Source organism: Eublepharis macularius, chromosome 2, assembly GCF_028583425.1.
Source record: "Eublepharis macularius isolate TG4126 chromosome 2, MPM_Emac_v1.0, whole genome shotgun sequence".
NCBI lineage: Eukaryota > Metazoa > Chordata > Lepidosauria > Squamata > Eublepharidae > Eublepharis > Eublepharis macularius.
This window is the reverse complement of record NC_072791.1, coordinates 197,100,457-197,116,529: the sequence shown is the minus strand read 5'-3', so window position 1 is coordinate 197,116,529 and position 16,073 is coordinate 197,100,457.

The window sequence follows — 16,073 nt, the reverse complement described above, 5'->3', positions numbered from 1 at the left end:
CTACTGTATTGCAGATGCTGGGATGGGGAGAGACCTGGCCATTCGGGAGGCAGCTCTGGGGGAAGACCCTGGCGGCAGGCGTGGACCACAACAGAGCCGGCTGCGCCGACCTGTGGTGGAGGCACCACCAGAGCCACCGGCCGAGCAGCCCCAAGGTAGGTGCTGGCGTGGGCACAACAGCAGCCACTGGAGGCCGCTTCTGGAAACCCCCGGGGAGCGCAGGACATGCGCCACTCCATGTGCTGGCATGAGTGGGCACACCTGCACAGCGAGCGGTGTCGGCTGGACTGCCAACATTGGAAAGATTAACTCCTGCGGTGTGTTGTATCCTACTGTATTGCAGATGCTGGGATGGGGAGAGACCTGGCCATTCGGGAGGCAGCTCTGGGGGAAGACCCTGGTGGCAGGCGTGGGCCACAACAGAGCCGGCTGCACCGACCTGTGGTGGAGGCACCACCAGAGCCACCGGCCGAGCAGCCCCAAGGTAGGTGCAGGCCTGACGTGCATCCGCCACTCAATGAACAGGCAGTATGTGTCTCACCGATCAATATAACTTTATTGGTTGAACACCCAACATTTGAAGGACAACTTCCAGAGTCACAGGCCACAGGCGGGGGCCACTTGGGCACCGCCAAACCTCATAACTTGAACCTCATAACTGTTAACCAAACGTGACTTCAAACCAAACAGCATAACTCTAACCAGATCAAAATTGCATGAATTCTCAACCGACAGGTCATCCCATGCTTTGACTGCACACTTATGATCAGCCCCAATTTGTTCACAGTGTCTAGCGTTGGCGAGGCTCCACCAACAAGCGCGCCCCATGAAGGCCCCTCTACCAGCGGTATGTCAGGGCCACCAGCGAGCAACCTACAGGGGACGGACAACGTCCTGAACGCCATTGAGGCACTGGAGGGCCGAATCATGAACACCTGTGAGTGAGTCGGGCTTCGGGTTCGGGCGGGAGTGTGGTGAGGCCGAGGTGTTCATCATCTGCTTGGTTTTTTTCCAGTGAACAATGTGCAGAGCAGACTTGACACCGTGGAGCGCCTGCTCCTCTACCAGGGAAGGAAGCACAGGGCGCTTGAGAGGCGTGTTCGGGCACTGGAGCAGCAGTTGTCCGCACAGCAGTCGACTGCAAGGGAGCAGTGAGATGACGGGGGGGGGGGGGTGTTTCCATTCGATGCCTGTTGCAGCACTTATTTGTTGAAAAGTAAAGTTTTGGGGTTTGTTGAACGCCTCATTGTCCCTGTTTTGGTGCATTGGTGGGAGCCGGGAGTGGGAATTCATGCTTTTGAGAAGGGCGCCTACAAGGTGAGGCGATCCCTGGACCTGCCAACACAGGAGCGTCTTGGCACACCTTGCCTCGGCTGAGGAGGAGGGGCAGGAGGCTGGCTGATTGTTCCCTCATCTAATTCTCCCTGAGCTGGCGTCGCAGGCTGGGTGTTGGTCACTACCGGTACAAGGGGTGGCCTTTCTGGAGCGGGCGCCACCGGTTCCTGTCGCCGGAGCATGGCCTCTCCAAGTGTTTGCAGCGTGCTGACGGCTGCACGCATCACTTCCAGGTTCTGGTTCCAAGCGCTCTGGAACATTGCCTGCTCCTGACAAGTGGCCTCCATGAACTCAGCCCGCCACATCTGAGCCTCGGACTGCTCCCTCCTCCGCTCGGCAATCTCCTCGCGGTGCAGATCGGCTGCCTGGCTCATCATTTTCTCGGCCACCTCGGTGCTTCCCTGGGTCCTCCGCTTACGGTGCCTGATTGCTGAAAGACGTGTGCCAGGGGACAGCTGGGCAGCGGCAGCGGGAAGGCCTCCTGAAGGGGAGAGAACAGCAGCAAGGTCAAGGCACCAATCAAGTCGAGGCCTCCCCATTTCCCAGTCTGGGGGGGGAGGCACAGACCTTGGTCGGCCAGCCATAGGGACTGATGCCTCCAAGGCCCGGCCTCACAATGGGGGTCACTGGGGTACCTGGTGAGCCGCTGCTCGGGGAGGGTGGGCTGTTCTCCTTTCCAGAAGTGTCCTCCGCACCGCTGGCAGTGCCCGCCTCGGTCTCATCTGCGCAGAAGGCAACATTATCAGCGGACTAGGGAAATACTACAATGGCTGCCCCACAGAGTGCCCGCCCTACAGAGTGCCTGTGTCCCTGAGCCCACACCACCCTCTGCCCAGGCCAGCCTGGGCAGCGCTTGCAGGGGATTCTCTCAGGGGCAGTGGGCCCGAGAATCACGGTTTGGCCGGGGGGGGCCTGGCCTGTGCCCAGGGAAGGGGGGGGTTCAGTCATGGCTGCCAGGAAGAGAGCCATGCAGCACCAGAGAATCACGGCATGGCCTGGGGAGGGGAGAGTCTGGCCCGCCCTACAGAGTGCCTGTGTCCCTGAGCCCACACCACCCTCTGCCCAGGCCAGCCTGGGCAGTGCTTGCAGGGGATTCTCTCAGGGGCAGTGGGCCCGAGAATCACGGTTTGGCCGGGGGGGGCCTGGCCTGTGCCCGGGGGGGGGGTTCAGTCATGGCTGCCAGGAAGAGAGCCATGCAGCACCAGAGAATCATGGCATGGCCTGGGGAGGGGAGAGTCTGGCCCGCCCCACAGAGTGCCTGTGTCCCTGAGCCCACACCACCCTCTGCCCAGGCCAGCCTGGGCAGCGCTTGCAGGGGATTCTCTCAGGGGCAGTGGGCCCGAGAATCACGGTTTGGCCGGGGGGGGCCTGGCCTGTGCCCAGGGCGGGGGGGGGGGGTTCAGTCATGGCTGCCAGGAAGAGAGCCATGCAGCACCAGAGAATCACGGCATGGCCTGGGGAGGGGAGAGTCTGGCCCGCCCTACAGAGTGCCTGTGTACCTGAGCCCACACCACCCTCTGCCCAGGCCAGCCTGGGCAGCGCTTGCAGGGGATTCTCTCAGGGGCAGTGGGCCCGAGAATCACGGTTTGGCCGGGGGGGGCCTGGCCTGTGCCCAGGGAAGGGGGGGTTCAGTCATGGCTGCCAGGAAGAGAGCCATGCAGCACCAGAGAATCATGGCATGGCCTGGGGAGGGGAGAGTCTGGCCCGCCCTACAGAGTGCCTGTGTCCCTGAGCCCACACCACCCTCTGCCCAGGCCAGCCTGGGCAGCGCTTGCAGGGGATTCTCTCAGGGGCAGTGGGCCCGAGAATCACGGTTTGGCCGGGGGGGGACCTGGCCTGTGCCCAGGGCGGGGGGGGGGTTCAGTCATGGCTGCCAGGAAGAGAGCCATGCAGCACCAGAGAATCACGGCATGGCCTGGGGAGGGGAGAGTCTGGCCCGCCCTACAGAGTGCCTGTGTCCCTGAGCCCACACCACCCTCTGCCCAGGCCCGCTTGGGTAGCCCCCACCCGGCCCCTCACCTGTTCCTGCCAGTCCACTTAAGGTCGCGTCAGGATCATCCCCGTGCTCCAGGAGGTCTTCTTCCTCGAAGCCAATGTGCCCTGTTAATGAAAAGAGGCCAGCATCGTCAGAACGGATCTCCTGTCCCCAAGCCCGAATGGCCCCCCAACACCGGAATCCCTGACTCCACCCCGCCCCCACCTACCGCTTGGGAAAGGGGTCGACGTCCTAAGATGGTCCGCATTGATGGTGACCAGGTCATGGCTGAAAAGCTCCTCAGAGCCCTCCAGAAGGTCCAGCGGGTCTGGCCTCGTCCTGCCCTCCACCTCCAGCACAATACTTCTTGCAAGCCGCTTTGGGTTAACACTCGCATCCCCCCTCAGAATGCTGTCGAGCTCCCTGAAGTAGGGGCAGGTTGTAGGCGCGTTCCCAGATCGACCGTTGTGTGCCATCACCTTCTTGTACTCCAGGCGCATGTTTTTGGTCTTCGAGCGGCACTCTGTAGCCGACCGCTTGTGGCCCTGCTCAGCCATCTGCCTCGAGATTTTCTCGAAGTAGTCCAAGTTCCGGTGGGTGTTTCTCAGAGCTTCCTGGATCTTCTCCTCACCCCAGAAGTGTAGGAGATCCATAATCTCTCTGTGTCGCCAGGATACTCCCCGCTTCCCAGCAACTGCCCCCCCGCTGGCCATGCTGCTCCAAATACCCGTGTATGCAACAAACACCGGCGTTGGCTGCTGTGCTTGCGAGTTGGGAATTCTCTCGTCCCTAGGATGGGGCCCCTCAAAGCTCCTCAAATCAGCGCGCAAGGGAGTTCAGGTCAAAGGTCGACAATACGTGGCGTGGCGGGATTCTTTGAGAGGAACAAAATGGCGGCAGCACTAAAAACGCGTGTGGGCCATAATGGCAGAGGCGAAGAAGCGCAAGTGCGCCTTTTGAGATGTTTCGCAACATCGATAAATGTTTTCTGGGAAACAAAAAAAATTTCCAGCCCCACGGAGAAACGCAAGAATGGAAATTCCTTGCCGTTCCTTGTCGAAGTGCGCATTTTCGCACATCAACCAACGCATTCCCGTTCTTGCGCAAATTGCGCCCGGTTTTTAAAAAAAAAAATGGCCTCGCCATCGGCCGGCGGGGGGGAAAGGGGCAGGCCTCTGAGCGGTGACGGGGCGTCGAGAACAGTGCAAACCCGTACTCGGATGTTCACACCGGCAGCCTATATCACGCAACAAGGCGCCATGAAGCGCAGGTAAGATGGGACGGGATATGACGGGTGTGAACGGGTTTGAACGGCGAAAAAGCGAAAGCACTCGCTTTATTAGTGCCCATCTGGAATCGGCCCTGGTGCCGGCCCTGGTTCCGGCTCATGCCACCAAGCATCATTTCGTTCTCCTAGCCTTGTCTGGGAGTCTGCTGATCATCACCCAACAAGGTCGGGGAGCCTTGATTTAGTCACCAGAGTTGGGAGAGGGGCCAAAAGAACGGAAAGCCCTTCAGGCTGAGTTTGTGAGTTCTGTGAGGGTTCTCCTGTCCTGTGCCCATTGTGTCCTCTGGCTTGTTGAGGCTCCTATAGAGGGGCAACTCAACCTTATGAGACCAGCCAACTAGCCAGGCAAGATCTCCGTTGCTTATGCCTTGCAGTGGTGGAATAACTATCTAGATTGCATTGGATTAAAATTTCTTACTGTGGTTTTCATGACACTGTTTTGGTCTACAATGGGGGGTGGGTTTATTCAGATGTAAATTTATGCTTATATTTTCAACATGTTACATTTCTAGTTGCATGTACAAAATGGTAATAAGTGGGCTGAAGAGCCAGTTTGATGTAGTGGGTAAGAGCGCAGGACTCTAATCTGGAGAACCGCATTTAATTCCCCACTCCTCCAGTCAGTCACAGCTTCTTGGGTCAGTCACAGCTTCTAGGAGCTCTCTCAGCCCCACTCACCTCAGGGTGTTTGTTGTTGTGGGGATAATAATGGCATACTTTGTAAACCACTCTGAGTGGGTGTTAGGTCATCCTGAAGGACAGTATATAAATCTATTATTATTATTATTATTATTATTATTATTATTATTATTATATTAAGATTTCTTAAAATATGGTGTGCTTCTCCCTCTGGAGCACAAGATTTCTTTTTACTGGGGAATGAGGTCAATATCATTTCTGCATGAGCCACCCCTCAACAGAAACAAACTTCTGCCATCTCTGTAAGCTGCTGCATTTTCTGCTGAAGAGTTGTCTTTGTTGCACTCATTGTGAAAAAACGTGCACCTGCCAGTTGCACCTACGTGTGGAATCTTCTGCAAGTTTTTATCTTGTTGCTGCATTTGCCATCAGAAACACAAAACAGGCAGGACCCAAGTAATGATGCTTCTGAACATGTGCAGAGTACATTTTAGCTGTGACAGCAGTCACTTCGCCTGGCAGTGTTTGCTCCCAAACCCTCAAAACGTCTGGATAAGAAGATGTTTCAGTGTGTGATAAAGTCCAACCTTGAATACAAACTTTTTAACAAAACCAACAACAATATGACAATAATACTTTTTGTCTCTTAGTATGGGACCTAAGGAAACTATTTTGCAATATTATGCTTGGTCTTTTAAAAAAGATTATACTCTAGCATTCCAAGTAGGGTAGCCACGTGAGTCTGTTGTAGCAGAACAGAAGGCCAGTAGCACCTTAAAAATTAACAATATTATGAGCTTTCATGAGTCAAAGCTCACTTCCGCAGATATAATGGGAAGAAAGAAAATCATTTTTGTATTGTCGAAGGCTTTCACGGCCGGAGAACGATGGTTGTTGGGGGTTTTCCGGGCTGTATTGCCGTGGTCTTGGCATTGTAGTTCCTGACGTTTCGCCAGCAGCTGTGGCTGGCATCTTCAGAGGTGTAGCACCAAAAGACAGAGATCTCTCAGTGTCACAGTGTGGAAAAGATGTAGGTCATTTGTATCTACTCAGGAGGGGTGGGGTTGAGCTGAGTCATTCTGTAAGAGTTTCCCAGGGTGTGGAATGCTAATGGAGGGAGGCTTCACTGAATCCTGAGGAGGTTCTTTTGCATATGGATTGGTGCTTGATGTGCTAATCTTCTCTGCAGGGCTATTGTCGGGTGTGGAGTGTTTTGTTGGCCTGGTGTTTTTCAGAACTGGAGCCCATGCTCTGTTCATTCTTAAGGTTTCTTCTTTCCTGTTGAAGTTTTGCTTATGCTTGTGAATTTCAATGGCTTCCCTGTGCAGTCTGACAAAGTAGTTGGAAGTGTTGTCCAGTATTTTGGTGTCCTGGAATAAGATACTGTGCCCTGTTTGAGTTAGGCTATGTTCAGCCACTGCTGATTTTTCAGGCTGTCCAAGTCTGCAGTGTCTTTCATGTTCTTTTATTCTTGTCTGGATGCTACGCTTTGTGGTCCCGATGTAAACTTGTCCACAGCTGCAGGGTATACGGTATACTCCTGCAGAGGTGAGGGGGTCTCTGCTGTCTTTTGCTGATCGTAGCATCTGTTGTATTTTTCGGGTGGGTCTGAATACTGCTTGAAGGTTATGCTTTTCCATAAGCTTTCCCATCTGATCAGTAATTCCTTTGATATATGGCAAAAACACTTTTCCTGTAGGTGACTGTTTTTCCTTGGTTGTTTGATTCATCCTGGGTTTGATTGCTCTTCGGATTTCATTTCTGGAGTAGCCATTTGCCTGAAGTGCGTGGTTTAGATGATTAATTTCCTCATTGAGAAAGCGCGGCTCACATATCCGTCTTGCACGATCCACTAATGTTTTCATTATGCCTCTTTTCTGTCGGGGGTGGTGATTGGAGTTTTTGTGTAAGTACCGATCAGTGTGAGTTGGTTTCCTGTAGACCTTGTGACCTAACTGAAAGTTTGCTTTGCGGATGACCAAGGTATCCAGGAATGAGAGTTTTCCCTCACTTTCTTTCTCCATTGTGAATTGTATGTTCAGGTGGATGTTGTTGAGATGATTCAAAAACTCCCTCAATTCTTCCTCCCCATGGCTCCAAATGATGAATGTATCATCCACAAACCGGAACCATACACTGGGTTTGTGGGGTGCTGATTCTAGAGCTGTTTTTTCAAAATGTTCCATGTAGAAGTTTGCTATAACTGGGCTGAGTGGGCTCCCCATGGCCACCCCATCCATCTGTTCATAGAACCCCATCCATCTGTTCTTTTGGTGCTACACCTCTGAAGATGCCAGCCACTTTCAGTTAGGTCACAAGGTGTATGGTTCCGGTTTGTGGATGATACATTCATCATTTGGAGCCATGGGTCACCTACAGGAAAAGTGTTTTTGCCATATATCAAAGGAATTACTGATCAGATGGGAAAGCTTATGGAAAAGCATAACCTTCAAGCAGTATTCAGGCCCACCCGAAAAATACAACAGATGCTACGATCAGCAAAAGACAGCAGAGACCCCCTCACCTCTGCAGGAGTATACCGTATACCCTGCAGCTGTGGACAAGTTTACATCGGGACCACAAAGCGTAGCATCCAGACAAGAATAAAAGAACATGAAAGACACTGCAGACTTGGACAGCCTGAAAAATCAGCAGTGGCTGAACATAGCCTAACTCAAACAGGGCACAGTATCTTATTCCAGGACACCAAAATACTGGACAACACTTCCAACTACTTTGTCAGACTGCACAGGGAAGCCATTGAAATTCACAAGCATAAGCAAAACTTCAACAGGAAAGAAGAAACCTTAAGAATGAACAGAGCATGGGCTCCAGTTCTGAAAAACACCAGGCCAACAAAACACTCCACACCCGACAATAGCCCTGCAGAGAAGATTAGCACATCAAGCACCAATCCATATGCAAAAGAACCTCCTCAGGATTCAGTGAAGCCTCCCGCCATTAGCATTCCACACCCTGGGAAACTCTTACAGAATGACTCAGCTCAACCCCACCCCTCCTGAGTAGATACAAATGACCTACATCTTTTCCACACTGTGACACTGAGAGATCTCTGTCTTTTGGTGCTACACCTCTGAAGATGCCAGCCACAGCTGCTGGCGAAACGTCAGGAACTACAATGCCAAGACCACGGCAATACAGCCCGGAAAACCCCCAACAACCAAAATCATTTTTGTTCATTTTACAGAAGGAGTGGGGGAAAGAAGCCTAGTACAATAAATCAGGTGAGATTCTCTGTGTGGCGATTTGAACCACTTGGTCATTTTAAGGATCCACTCCCATCATCTGATGGCAAGTGTAAAAAGAGGCAGCCCTCCCCTGTTATCAAAACTTCATTCAAAAGCAAAGATGGCGGTTTTCTGATGTTTGGTGCATAAAATGTTACGTTGTAGTAGGCACTTACAACAGGTGAGCATTTGAATTGTATTGTTTTCATGACAAGAGACAAAGAGAGGTGGTTTGCCATTGCCTGCCTCTGCAACCCTGGTCTTCTTTGGAAGTCTCCCATCCAATTGCGAACCAAGGCTGACCCTGCTTAGTTTGCTTGGATTAATCAGATTGCCCTGATTAACCAGTTAATGCCACTAATAGCTAAAAATAGCAAGTGTCTGGTTTTTCTACCACATTGGAGCCTGAAGAATCATTAATTCAGATCAGGTGTCATGTGAAACTATGATCTAATTAAAATTAACAACAAGGTTGAGGTTACATCAACCAGGGATCAGAACCTGTGGTTTGAGTATGATTTATTAAAACACAGTAGGAGAATTGTGATTTTGCATGACGTATGAATGCTGACATCTCTCATGCGATCCATGCTGCAAAACTTTGTTGGGGAGACAGGGATGTGCACAAAGATGATTGTGGAATGACTTTGTATTGTGACGGCCTTTGGCCATATACAATTAAACCTACTACTACTGATTGTGGAATGATTACCCGCAAGCCAAATCCTGATTTCACAAACTAATTGCTGTTAAACAATTGGTTTTATGATAACTGTTGTTTGGGGAAAGGTTGTTCTAGGTGGGAAAACTGCACCAGTCCTTAAGTTCTGAGTTAATCAGAAGTTATGTTGGCTCATAATATGCCAGGAACCAAACCCCGAGCTGCATTTGTTTCAACATCCTTTGCCCAATTAAGAAGTGGAGGCTAGAAGGACCTGCTGTGAAGGATTAGGTCTGCCTGCATTGTAAAAGCCCTCCTGTTCTGCTCCTACCCTTTTCATTGAGATCCACCTCAAAACGATTTGCACATTTTCTTGGAGCACTTAATGCTATATTGGTATCCTCAGTTCCGTGAAGACTCAGAATGAAATGTTTTGCTTCCAAGTTTTGCTACCTTGCCTAACACCAATATGCAGGGCTTTTTTTCTGGAAAAAGAGGTGGTGGGACTTAGTGGGTTGCCAGCACAGGGGGCAACTCCTGGTGGGAGGTGGTGCCCCTGGTACCACGTGCACACGCGCAAAGTGCGCACACACTTCTGGAACCGTGCAATGATGTCCCTTGGGGTCAGCTAGAACAAGGGGAGGAGTTTTTTAAAGTTTAAATTGCCCTCAGCAAAAATGGTCACATGGCTGTTGGCCCTGCCCCCTGGTCTCCAGACAGAAGAGAGTTTAGATCGCTCTCTGCGCCGTGCGCGGGGGAGTGATCTACACTCTCCTCTGTCTGGAGATCAGGGGGCGGGGTCAACAGCCATGTGACCATTTTCAAGAGGTTCCAGAACTCCATTCCACCGTGTTCAAGCTGAAAAAAAGCCCTGCCAATATGTCAATATTTGGTTCCTGGCCCACACACTAATTTGGTCATATTGAAAATTAGATATATTGGTGATGACGATGAAGCACAGTCAAGGCTTTAAAAATATATATGGTTTCTTTTTCATAATTAAATTGTTAAATGTACCCAATAGGAAGCCTTTGAACTCTCCTTGAATCATGCACATACACCTAGCAAAACAAAACAACCCCTTGCTTCCTCTCATGAATCTTAAATGGCGTCCTTATTTCCTCCTCTCTCTCTTGCTCACAGTTCTTGGATGCTTTGAAGTGCAGAAGCACAGCTAAGAATATTACACTTTCAACTGCCAGTTGCATATTGTAAGCGGCAGTTGTTTGAATGTGGAAATTTGCAAACAGCCCAAAAGACATGCTGTGTCACAACCTAGGCACTTACCAAAATAGCTCCAGAGTCCAGAATGTGTGTAGAAATCCCCCAGGATGTCATACAGCCAAAGGGCTGATCTGCAAGACAAAAAGTTTCTCTCTTCCAACCCTGCCTCAATAGCCCACTGGAGATTTTTCAAATTTCATTGGTCATGTAGAACACTAAATGCTGTTTACAGACTAAAGTTTAAAAAAGAGAGAGAAGCAAAAATGCTGGAGTGCTTTAAAGGATGCACTGTGAAACAAAACATCCCACTCTTTTATTCCTTCTCTTTATTTGAGATTGTTGGGACCACAGAGGAAGAGGAAGAGGACATTTTGGGAGCAATCCTAAGTAGGTCTGCTCAGGAGGAACGTCCCATTTTATTTAATAAGACTTACTTCCCAGGAAATTGTTCTTGAGATTGCAGATTTTGTTCAACAGAGCTGCATTTATAGTGACTTTATCTTCCTGGGGACTGTCACATTTGCATTCTGGGGACATTTGAAAAATATCCCATGCAGTCCATTTAGGCTATGTCTTTCTAGCAATCTCTCCATGGGTGATCTGTAAATTTCCATGCACGTGCAAACTCCCCCACCCACCCAATATCCAATTAGTAGCCAGAAGTGAAGCATTTTGTTCTATGCGTGTTCAGCAAAATAAAGTAGACAAAACAACATGCTAAACTGGCCCCTGCTACACCAGTACTGTTGACAGTTTAATGATTAAAGCTTTGCATTGATGTATTTGTTTAGAACATCTGTATACCATCTCTTCACCATAGTGCTCAAGGCACCAGTCAATAATAATTCATAGATATATAAATAAAACAACAGCCTACTAGACCTATTACAATTTTTAAAAATTAATTTTAAAATGGCAGTTGCAACAAGAATTGGCTAACAAATAGCAACCAATTAAACATATAATCAACCACGGGCAAAAGGGGAAGAATGTCATTCAATTAAAAGCCAGTTGAGTTTTTTTAAAAAGTCTTGGTCTGTGGATGAAAACTACTCAGAGTTTGTGCCATGTGCAGGGTAACAGGGAGAACATTCTGAAGATGGGGTCTGCCACCCAAAAGACCCTGGCCCTTAATTATTTTTATGATTACTGTTGTTATTGATTTATAGTTTGCCTTTTTCACTGAGATCCAAAACAGATTACATACTGCAAGTAAACACAGTATAATCAATAGTCAGGACATTCACAGAGCAAAAATACAATATAATCAACCGTTGGGACATTCAATAAAAACAGATACAATGGGGTATGGTAGCCACAAATTTGAAAACTAGCATAAAGCCAAACGTATAGCTGAAATCATTCTGAATTAAAGCATGGGTAATTAACATGACATCCTTAGCAATGTTGAACTACCCAGTAGGAAAGTATTTACATCAGCAGACAGTATCCAATAGCCTAGTGTATAGTTCCTGTCATTTACCAAGGTATTTCTTTGAGCTATTTGGAAAGACACAAATGAGATGAAGATTGCAGTGTCTGAGAAGGACTGTATAGGGGCAGATAATCCTTTAGGTACATTTCAAGCAAAGATGGATACCCTCGGTTAACAAAAAGAATATTTGCTCATGAATCGTCTTTTTGCACATCTTGCCTGCAACCCATTTTCCACAAATGGGGCATGTCAGAAACTGACCTGTTTGCTTTGGCGAACAACAATGAGTAGTTACTACTGCAGTAGGAGAGAAATAAATAAAGTTAATAAATAAAATCAAATAACATATCACTCAGTGGGAGAAATCATTTTTGCAATTAAAAGGCAACAGTTGTTTGAAATCTCTCTCTCACACACCCATCAGCTGAACTACAAACACTTGAAAACTGCCTCTTTCTATCCAAGGCTACCTCAGAATTCTTCCACCAAATTCCACTGCTTATATAGACTTGGCCTTATTAAGGAAGGAACTGAAAATGAAGCATTCAGTTCATAATATACCCCTATGATTTAGCTGCCTCGGGAGTCTTGTGTACAATTTGGGTTGTCCTGCTTCAGAAAGTATGCCATAGACTCCCCCAAAAGGTATAGAAAAGAGTGTTTTAAATGGTCAAGGGTTTGAAGCACTTTCATGATGAAAAAAGGCTAAAGCATCTGAAACATGTTAGTAAGGGGTGGAGGGAGACAAAGAGGGGATAAGGTAGGCATGAAGTCATGACTTGAATAGAAAGAATGGTACTACTAACTGAAATGGATCAGCAGTGAAACAGACAAAAAGAACTACTATTCCACATGACTGATACTTAACTCATAGAATTCATTTCCATGTGATTTTGTAACTGGCACTAGAGGTTTAAAAACTATTAGACAAATTTGCAGCATATAGGTCTACCAGTGGCTCTTATCTAAATGGAACTTCCTTCTTCAGTGACATTTTACCTCAGAAGTCTATTGCCTTCTTTGCTCTTTGTGAAGGCTTCTGGGAGGCATGGCTGTTGAAAGGATGCTAGTCCAGGCAGTCTGTTTCAAAATGCTCTTTTTATGTTCTTATAGGCATAAACACAGCAGAGAAATTTGTTTCAGATATTTACCTCACCAATAGAGATGGGTATGAACTGAAATACGAACCAAAGTTCATCACGAACTGGGCTGGTTCATGGTTCACGAACCAGTGGTTCGTCAGAGCCCATTTCTGATGAACCATCACAAACTTTAGCCTGGTTCATTTGGTTCGTATTTTAGTTTGTCACTGCAGACAGCCTGGCACTGATCAATCAGTTTCCTAGGCAACAGGGAGGGGCTTTCTGCAGACCTTCTGCTGTCCTGGAAGTGATGTTTTCGTGAACCAAATGAACCAGTTTGCAAACAAGGGCAAATTCGTGGAAGTTCATGGTTTGTGAAACACGACAAACCACGAACTGCATGGCATTTTACTGGTTTGTACCCATCTCTACTCACCACTAGTACTTTTCCATGAACTTCTGAAAAGTTATGTATTCCAGACTATAGGCTTATTGAACAGCTATGCTTTTCTCAATAAAATAAATATAAGAAAGCAGAAGGGGTGAGTTTAGAATGTAAGCAACTTCCCCGTGGGAGCAGTTTTTGGCTGAGATTTAGATGCCTGCAGACATACAGTACAAAGACATGTTTTTGTTAGGAAATTTACAATGAAAAAAGTGAAGCTTTTGCTTAATAAGCCTTTGTGCATATACACACTAATATCTTTTACTATTAATTATTGTATTAAAATTTTGATATAAAACTAACATCTAAAACTCATCAAAATAAGCAATAATCTTTTAATAACAGCCTCCTAGTATCACGTATTAACGTATGTTCATGGAGGGGAAGGATAGACATACAGTATGAAAACAGGAGGGAAGAGATGTACAAACATATTTGGAGAGAAGGGGGAAATAGAAAAGTAGAAGAATCATGATGCCTGAGACATCCTACCAACCTCCTAGTATAGTCAAAGTGTTCTAAAAATGGCTTCCAATTTTGGAGGGAAATGATTTTGAAATAAATCTTCTAAGAAATCAATTTTATAATTTCCAGCATCCATATTTGTATTCCTGGCAGGTGTCTTTGAGCCAAGCTAGAAGTGACGCCTGACACAGGTTGAACACTTGTCAGCTTCCCTCAAGTTTTGATGGGAAATGTAGGTGTCCTGGTCTTGCAGCTGTAATAGAGAGCCAAGCTGTAAAACCAGGATGCCTACATTTCCCATCAAAACTTGAGGTAAGCTGACATGTGTCCAGCCTGTGTCAGGCGTCACTTCTAGCTTGGCTCTTTGGCTCTCTGAAACTGTAATGGCAAATGTTTGTCATTAAGTGTTGCATGCAAAATCCAAGCTTGCTGAGAAGCCCACACGCTTAAAATTTGTTTAGAATATTTATATCCTGCCTTATCTCCATGGAAACTACAAGTAATCATCAATTTTGTTAATTCCGAGGAACAAGAAATGTTCACAGTTCTCCACTTTGAAGATTCTTCTTTTCAGGAGGAAATATATCTACTTATGGCCTAAACTTTCCAAGGATCCTATATAGGACCCTAACTTATGTGAGAGATAAATCTCACTACAGCTTAATTACAACTGCAGCAATACATAAGATAATTTTCTTTGGAACAGTCCTGGGTCCAAATTCAAGGATTTTCATGCGTGGCTCTTAATGCCTGGCTCTAATGCGAAGACTCAATTGCACAGCTCAGTTCTGAGCTTCTCTTATACTTTAAACAATGCAATTTTGTATGTGTGTGTGAGAATGAGAAAGAGAGCAAAATGGATCAGTCAGAGCAAGCAACTGGCTGCCATTTCTGTAAACAACAACCAGCTTATGCTATCAGATACATGTATGCATTATGTTTAACTGGAGGGAAAGTGCCACTGTATCCACTTACTCTCAAATAAGTCAAAAAAAAGTAGAAGTCAAACAGTACATTTAAAAAATTTTTTTACAAGACATATATCCTTTTCATTTAAAAAAAATTCAGTGTGGTACGTAATCATAGAAATTGCTAAACACTATTTAAAATGTCTGAACAGCAACATTAAAATAAAAAACGCAACGCGTCAACATCAGAACCGATATGGCAGATAACTTACAACAATGAACAACCAGATAAAGTTGAAGACCAAACATAGAATCAGTGAGGTTAAACAGGTTTATTGATATAACCAAAAATAAATTCTTAATGGGGAAATATGATTTAGAGGGTAAGATAAAAGACAAACTACCCTGGTATGAGTATCTACAAGTAAAACACTTACTTGATACTGAGGTTATCCGCAAAGCTTTGGCAGAACCCCTAACTGATTTTGAATTACTAATAAAAAAGGGCACCTCTGGTGCACAGGGTCTTATATCCTCTCTTTATAAAATGTAATCGTCAATTTCTGGATATAAAATATTGCCATATCAAAAGGCGTGGAATAAGGATTGCAATATTGTGGTAACAGAAGATAAGTGGCAACAACTGTGGGGCAATTACATATTCACCACAAATATAATAAGTATTAAGGTACAAACTGTAAAGCTGATGATGAGATGGTACTTGACACCATCTAGGTTGCAGCACATGTCCCATTCGATCTCCCCTTTGTGTTGGAAGGGATGTGGGAGTAGAGGGACATACATGCATTGTTGGTGGGATTGTGTCTATATCAAGCAGTTTTGGAGTGATGTACTTAAATATATAGAGAAAATGACAACGTATCAGTTACCTCTCCAGCCAGAGGTGATACTACTAAATGATTGGCATGATATCCCCATCCCAAAAGAAAGAAAAGCTTTAATAGCTCAATTGTTGGCAGCGGGTAAATCCGTTCTGGTAGCAGCCTGGAAGAGTGAAAACCGCCCAACCATTTCCAACTGGTTGCTGAAAGTCTGGGATCTCTTTATTTTAGCCAAATTGACTGACTACACCAAACAACATGAAAACCCAGATTACAAATCACATTTTATTGAATTTTGGTTTCCAGTTCTGGAATTTCTGTCAACAGATAACTATACTAAACAAATTGTTAAACCTAAAGATTGTTTTAATGTTCTACTTAGTTTGTAAGAGCATCTTTATTCAAACTGTATAAATCTTTATGACGACGGAGTCATAATTTTGTATTTGCATCCATTTAGATTGCCTAAACAAATGTTAATTAGTTTCTCTGTTTCCTTATACATGACGTTGATTGTTCTTGTATC